Raw genomic sequence first — 7,033 nt, 5'->3', positions numbered from 1 at the left:
GTATGTATGTATTGCCTGCATGTAGGTAAGTGCACCTGTGTCATGCAGTGTTGGAGGAGGACAGAAGAGGTTGTCGGATCCCCTGGAACTGGAGCTACGGACAGCTCTTAGCTGCCTTGTGGGTGCTGGGATTCGAACCAGGGTCTTCTGCAAGAACAGCCAATGTTCTTAACTGCTGAGCCATCTCTCCAGCCCCCTGGTCTCAGATCTTAAAGCCTGTCCCTAACCCCCTGCTGTGGCCTGCTAGTGCCCTGTGTGAGCCCACCTATTCCCTGGCCTCAGGATATCACTCTAGGGCTGCCCATTGTCCCCCAAGCCAAAGGAGGGCCTCTCAGCCACCTGGCCTGCTGGAGGGAGGACTTTAGAGACAGAATGAATTCTGTTTGTGCCCCTCCTAGCACAGCCCACCTGAGTAGCTACATGGCCAGCCAGGCCTAGGTGGGGCCACCTGTCAACCTCCTGCCCACCTGCCATATCCCTATGGCTTCTCTTGCAGTGAGCTTAGAGGCCACTGGCAGTAACCTGCATGTTACTCTGTTGCCACAGGTCCTATCTGACTTAATACCCCCTATGCATATGTTTGCCTCTGCTTCCTGCTCAGGCCCCCAGCCCTGCCCTGGGTCTGAGTGGGGTCATCTGCATCACTGGTGCCGTTGCCTGTCCTTGGCTAAACTTTTGATGGCTCCAGCCTACCAGGGACCCTGCCTACCTGCTTGGGCTCACAGGTAGCTTCCCCTGCTTGGTTCCTGTTTCCTTTAGTGTCACCATCACAGGTGTCCCCTCCTGGGCCCAAACACTCCAGCCTGTGATGTCTGGCCTGGGCAGTTAGTTCCTGTGGGGCTCAGATAGAACAGGTCCTGTTGGTGTAGACATGACTGGAGACAGGATCCTGAATGTATGTGGCCCTGTGTCCTCCTAGCACCTGGCCTAGGCCTATCAGGTACAGATACCTCTGTAGGCATACTAGTAACCCTGGCTGGCCTCAGGTTTTCTACAGTGTGGCCTGGCTGGTCCCTGGGCACTAGGTGGTGCCCTTCACTTGTGGAGTGGAAAGTGGGGTGGCCTCTAAGGAGGCATGTTCTGCTCAGTGAGAACAAAAGTGCAAAGCCCCTGGGACAGGGGCCATCTTGGTGTGCTGGATGCAGTCAGGAGGCCTGGGCTTGTGAAGAGACAATAGGAACCAGGAACCAAATAAGATGGTAAAAATGAGTTTGAATACATAGTAAGTGAAAACATAAAATCTCTTGTGAATGGGAAGGAACCTGACAAATTGGTTAGTTGCAGAAGCTACAAAGCCCTGGTAGAACCCGGCAGACTCACAAGAGACCTCAGTCCCCATCCTGGTAAAGATGCTGGTCAAGTAGAGAAAACAGGACAGACTTTGCTCTCCTGGCTTTGTGAGCATAAGCTCACATGCATCCCCAAGCAGTGCTCCTAACAACAGGAAGTTACAGCATTTCAGGTATGTGGGAGACCTGCCAAAAGTGTGGCCACGAATAGACCAGAAAGAAATGAAGTACATGTCAAGAAATACTGGTATTTGACATAAACCGTCTGACCATAAATAACAATAACAAAAAGCAAAGAAAGCTATTGTAAAAATTTCACAAGAGCTGTACTTTCTATAACTCATAGGTCAAAGAAGAAATCGTAAGTACAGGAAAAGTAGAACTGATGGAGTGTGGTTCTGTGCATTGATACAGCACTTGCAATTTAAAAATTGCATTTATGGGCCTGGAGAGATGGCTCAGTGGTTAAGAGCATTAATTGCTCTTGCAGAGGACCCAGGTTCAATCCCTAGCACCCACATGGTGGCTGACAACCGTTTGTAACTCCAGTTCCAGGGGATCTGATGCCTCTTCTGACTTCCGAGGGTATTGCATTCACATACATGCAGGCACAATAAACTCATGCAGAGGACAACTTGTACGAGCCAGTTCTCTTTCTACCATGTGGGTTCTGAAGATCAAACTTAGGTCACCAGGCTTGGCAAACAAAGGATGACCTTGAATTCTTGTTTTTTTTTTTTTGAATCCCAAGTGCTGGGACTAAAGACCTTCGCCATCATGCCTGGCTGACCTTGAATTCTTGATCCTCCTGCCTCTGCCCCAACCCAAGTGCTGAGGGTGGCATGTGCCATCACGCTCACTGACCTTTCACAATTCCTGAGAGCAGGGAAAGAAAAGACCCTCCCTAAGGTACAGCACTGGGTACATGTGCTCGCTATGTAAAATCACATAGATCCGTGAGTGGAGGCAAATGGGGCTGGCTCCCCCTCATTGTGCCCCTGTGTATCTGGACAATCTGGGGGACCATGGAGCTCTTGGATAGAGTTCAGAGGGTAGGTAGCTAAATCCTTGTTTGTTCCTGAGGTGAGTGGCCCCAGTAATACCCCACCCACACAGCACACCCTGCCTTCTTTCTTCCTAACCTCAAAACAAGGAGGTCCTGTTTACACAAGACCTAGGCTCAAGGTCGGGGCCACAACAAGTGGCTTCAGGTCCACAGCCTCCAGCCCATCTGCCTGAATAGCCAAGGAGAAGCCCCTGCCCTCACCATGGCCACTAGTCTGTGCTCCTGGAGGTGGCTGAGCCCTTTTTGTCTGCTGGCCACTCACTTGTCTGCCTGCTGGAAAGTCTTTCCCTGGACCCCAGTTTGGCTCTCTACAAGCTGTTCTGGATTTTGGCCCCTTGAGGTACACTAGGTCCTGCAGGGAACGCTGTGAGCTGTGGGTTTCTGCCCCTGTGTTGTGGTGGACTGGATGCGAGTCCCCCAGCTGGAGCCTCACAACACACCTTTTCCTATTGTTCTGCAGTTATGGACATAGGCTTGAGAAAAAAAAGCACCTTTAAATTAATTTTGGTAATTTATATTGTGTTCAAACTGTCAATTTTATCAAGAATATCAGCTGTGTTAACTGTCACTTCCAATCTCTTTTGCACTTCTGACTTCCCCTCATCCTTGTGGGTTTCTGTGTTTTTTTTGTCTCTGCTGATTAGACTGGCCAGAGTTTTGTTTATTTGTTTATTTATTTATTTATTTAGAGGAACCAGTTCTTGGATTTACTGACAGGCGCTCCCATTTTTCTTGTTTCCAATTCATTAATCCGCCTTTATCTTTACCCTCCTGCCTCCTGTGGATTTACTTTATTGTTCTGTTTTTCCCTCCTTGTGTCGAATGTTTAGTTCATTTATTTCAGTCGCTCTTGCTCAGTAATAAAAACATTTAAGGTTGTGAATTCTCCACCAACTCCTCCTGAAACTGCTCCCTGGACATGCAGTTTCTCTTTCTGTATAATTGTAAAACCGCCTGTCACCCATATTTTATTAACTCTCTGGCCTAGGAGTAATTTAAGAGGCAGCTCTGAATTTCCAAATCATCTGGTTTGTTCTTTAGATCCTTTTATGAACTTTTAGGTTTCTTGCATTGTCTTAAATAATGTCTGTGAATGCCTTACTGCTTAACATGGAGAGCTCTCTGTGTATATGCATACAGGTGTATCCTTACGTAAACATGCACATGCAATATGTACATGCATGCAAGCACCATGTGCACCCTTCTGCCTCTGTGCACGTGCATGCATGCATGTACATGTGCTCAGCTGTGTATACATAGCCACGAATGTGGGCCTACATGGTGGTTCCATGTACCTACCTGTGTCTGCATGGAGCCTACACACATGGTACTATTTGTGTCTGCATACACAGCTAGCTATGTGTGCCTATGTATTTGTGTGTCTTTGTGTACTTGTGTCTGTGTGTGCATGTTTCTTTGTATACCTATGTAATATGTGCGTGTGCATCGATTTGTCTGTATAGACATATATATATACATACATATATATGTATATATGCATATATATATCTCCAGGTGCACAGTGTCTGCCCACGAGCACATGTGTATGAGTACGTGTTTGTGGAACATACTGTCGTATGTCTGGGCAAACACTCCATCTGTGGGGTCCCAAGATCAGTGATCATACAGTCAAAGACCTCTGTGCAGGAACTTACTCCTGCTGCATCCTCTTCACCCTGTTGAGGGTCTTTGAAACAATCTAGGCATCCAGGGTAATCTGGAAACCACCTCCCTGTGTGGAGCTGGAGCCTGCAGTCACATTCAGGAAACATGTCCCAAGCTCTCCAGTACTGTGGTGGCTAGGCTGAGGGCAGGGCTGCTAGAGAACCTGTGAAACCAGAATGGAAGACGCCCCTTTGACTCCTGTCACTTGGCTCAGCCTGTAGGCACTGCCGAAGAACATGGGGTCTTCTGTATAACAGGCTACAGCAGACCAAAAAAAAAAAAAATTGCCACTTTAACTGTTTGTTTGTTTGAGACAGGGTCCCCCTGTAGCCCCAGGTGGCCCGGAACTTGCAGAGCGTTGCCTACCTCCGCCTCCTGAGTGCTGGGATTGAAGGTATGCGCCACCACACCTGGTTTCATTTTTCATTTTTTGAGGTATCCGTGGTTTCCCACAGTGGCTGCTCCACTGTGTGCTGCATCGTGGTGCGTGAGGACTCTGGCTTGTCCACATCCATGCTCTGTTTTGTTTTTGTTTTGTTTGACATCCTAATATTTACACACATGCCTATGAAAATTTACTGGCCTCTAACTTACCCTCATTATAGCAACAAATTTATTTAAGCTTTATATGGACAGGCTTTTGTTTTGTTTTGTTTATTTTTGTTGTTTTTTGAGACAGGGTCTCCCTGTCCCATTTGGCCTGGAACTTGCTATGTAGACCAGGTGTTTCCATAGTCCTTTAACTTTTTTCAGTTTGAGCTTGTTTCTAAAATTTTATTATTTATTTATTTATTTATTATTTATATTTATTTAATTTATTGTGTGTTTGCGGAACACAGCAGTGTATGTGTGGAGGTCATATTCTGCAAGAAGACAACCTGCAGAAGTCTGTTTCCTCCTTCTACTATGTGGCTCCTGGAAATGGGATTTGGTTGTCAGGCTTGGTGGCAAGTGCGTTTACTGACTGAGCCATCTCGCCAGCCCTTCTTTCTGCATTTTTTTTTTTTTTTTTCTTTTTTGAGACAGGGTCTCCTTGTAGCCCCAGCTGTCCTGGAACTCACTATGTAGACCAGGCTGGCCTCAAACTCACAAAGATCCGCCTGCCTCTGCCTCCCGAGTGCTGGGATTAAAGGTGTGACCCACCACGCCTGGCATCTTTCTGTATTTTTAAGAAGCAATCCTGGGTCTGGAGAGATGGCTCAGTGGTTAAGAGCACCCATTGTTCTTGCAGAGGACCCGGGTTCGATTCCCAGCACCCACATGGTGGCTAATAACTGATAACCATCTGTAACTCTAGTTCCAGGGGAATCCAATGCCCTCTTCTGACTCTGGGCATTGAAATGATATGGGTGCTCTTACACGCATGCAGGCGATACATTCATACGCATAAAATAATAATAAAAAAAAGCAACCCCATTGTCATCCCTCTTGCCTAGTTTTGCTGGGAAGTCAAAAGTAAATTTTGATCTCTTCCTTGTAGGTACTGTGTGTCCCCTTGTTGTGGTGGAGTCTGAGGCGTCCTCCGCAGACTCACGTGTTTAAACACTTGGTCTCTGTTCGTGTTTTGGGAGATGGTAGAGCCTTTGGCGGGGGGCTTGCTGGAGGAACTGGGACACTCAGGGTGGGCCTGTTCCTACTTCGGGTGCCTCCTGAGCACTCTGCTTTCTGACCCACAAAGTGAGGCTCTCTACCACATGCTCCTTCTGCCAGGCCTTCCCCACCACATGGACTCTGCCCTCTGAAACTGTGAGCCCAAGTTCCTCCTCCTGTAAGTTGTCTGTCAGGGATTTTGTTACAGTGGCAGAGGAAGTAACTAACACACCCTTCGGGATGTCTAGACACTGAAGAGATTTGGTTTTCAGTTTGCTGCCTTGACAAACCTACCAAGGCTTTTGTCTTTACCCCTCAGGATTGTATGCTTTTAAAAACTGCCTTCTTCAGTTGCTGCTTCTGCTCTGCCTTGTTTGCCGTCTTCTCCTTCCTCTCTTCTCCACCCCACTCTCTCTTCTTTTCCTCTGCCTTCAGACCAAGTTTCTCTGTTTTGCCCAGATTTGATTTGAATTCTCCATCCTTCTGCTTCTTGAGTGCTAGGACTGCAGCACGTGCCATCACACCCAGTCTGCCTAGCTTTTTGTTGTTCTTTTTTTATGGGTTGTGCGGGGATCTCGGAGCGCCAGCTGCTGGGCATGGTGCCGGTCTCTCGCGCGCCGCTGGGGTGCGTCGGGTTGTGTGCACCGTGTTGCTGTTCGGGTCCCTGCTGTGCAGGTTCCTGTCTCTCCACGTTGCTGAGGCTCTCCGCGACTACTGGATGCTGGCGACTCTATGGGTCGCTGCGCTTCCAGGCGAGTTCTGTTCCAAGCTACCGGGCACTCCCTCTATGTTTCGCGATCTGTTGGCCACCGGTCACGAGGGGAGGTGTGGGAACAGCGATCTCCGGGAGTCGTTGTTTATGAAGGGACAGCCCCCTCCGGAGAGACTGAATTGTAGGCAGTAAGACACAGAACTCAGCTCAGTCAGGTACAGCTCCTTTATTCAGTGACTCAGCTCAGCTCCAGGTCTTAGTGATTCAGCTCTGATTAATTAGGGGAAACCAGGATATTTATAGTGTGGAGACAGTAGCAAAAGCCTTAGTTGATAGGTGCTTTGTAGGATGCCCCATTTACATGTGGTGGTGGGCTTCTGCCAGGCTGTCAGACAGTGTCTGATTATTGCACAGGAAAACCTGGCAGTTTCTGAGCCAGAGGACATGTATCTGTGACGGGCACTTCAAAAGGTGAGTCAGGAAGAGAGCAGGAAGGCGCCCCGCTGAGAAAGGGAGCCTCTCCAGTTGCGCTGAGCCTGCCTGCAGCTATCCAGACATGGAGAGACTGAAACCTTAGACAACAGGGGTCCCCAACACAAAGTGACATCGCAATGTTCCATTGTGCCAACACTATGGCCACATGTGCCATTATGCTGATCCAATGTGACATGATAATGTTACAATATGACTTCACAACGTTGCCTTGTGCAA

Source organism: Nannospalax galili, unplaced genomic scaffold (assembly GCF_000622305.1).
Source record: "Nannospalax galili isolate Female #2095 unplaced genomic scaffold, S.galili_v1.0 scaffold101, whole genome shotgun sequence".
NCBI classification, from domain to species: domain Eukaryota; kingdom Metazoa; phylum Chordata; class Mammalia; order Rodentia; family Spalacidae; genus Nannospalax; species Nannospalax galili.
This window is presented reverse-complemented; position numbering follows the sequence as displayed.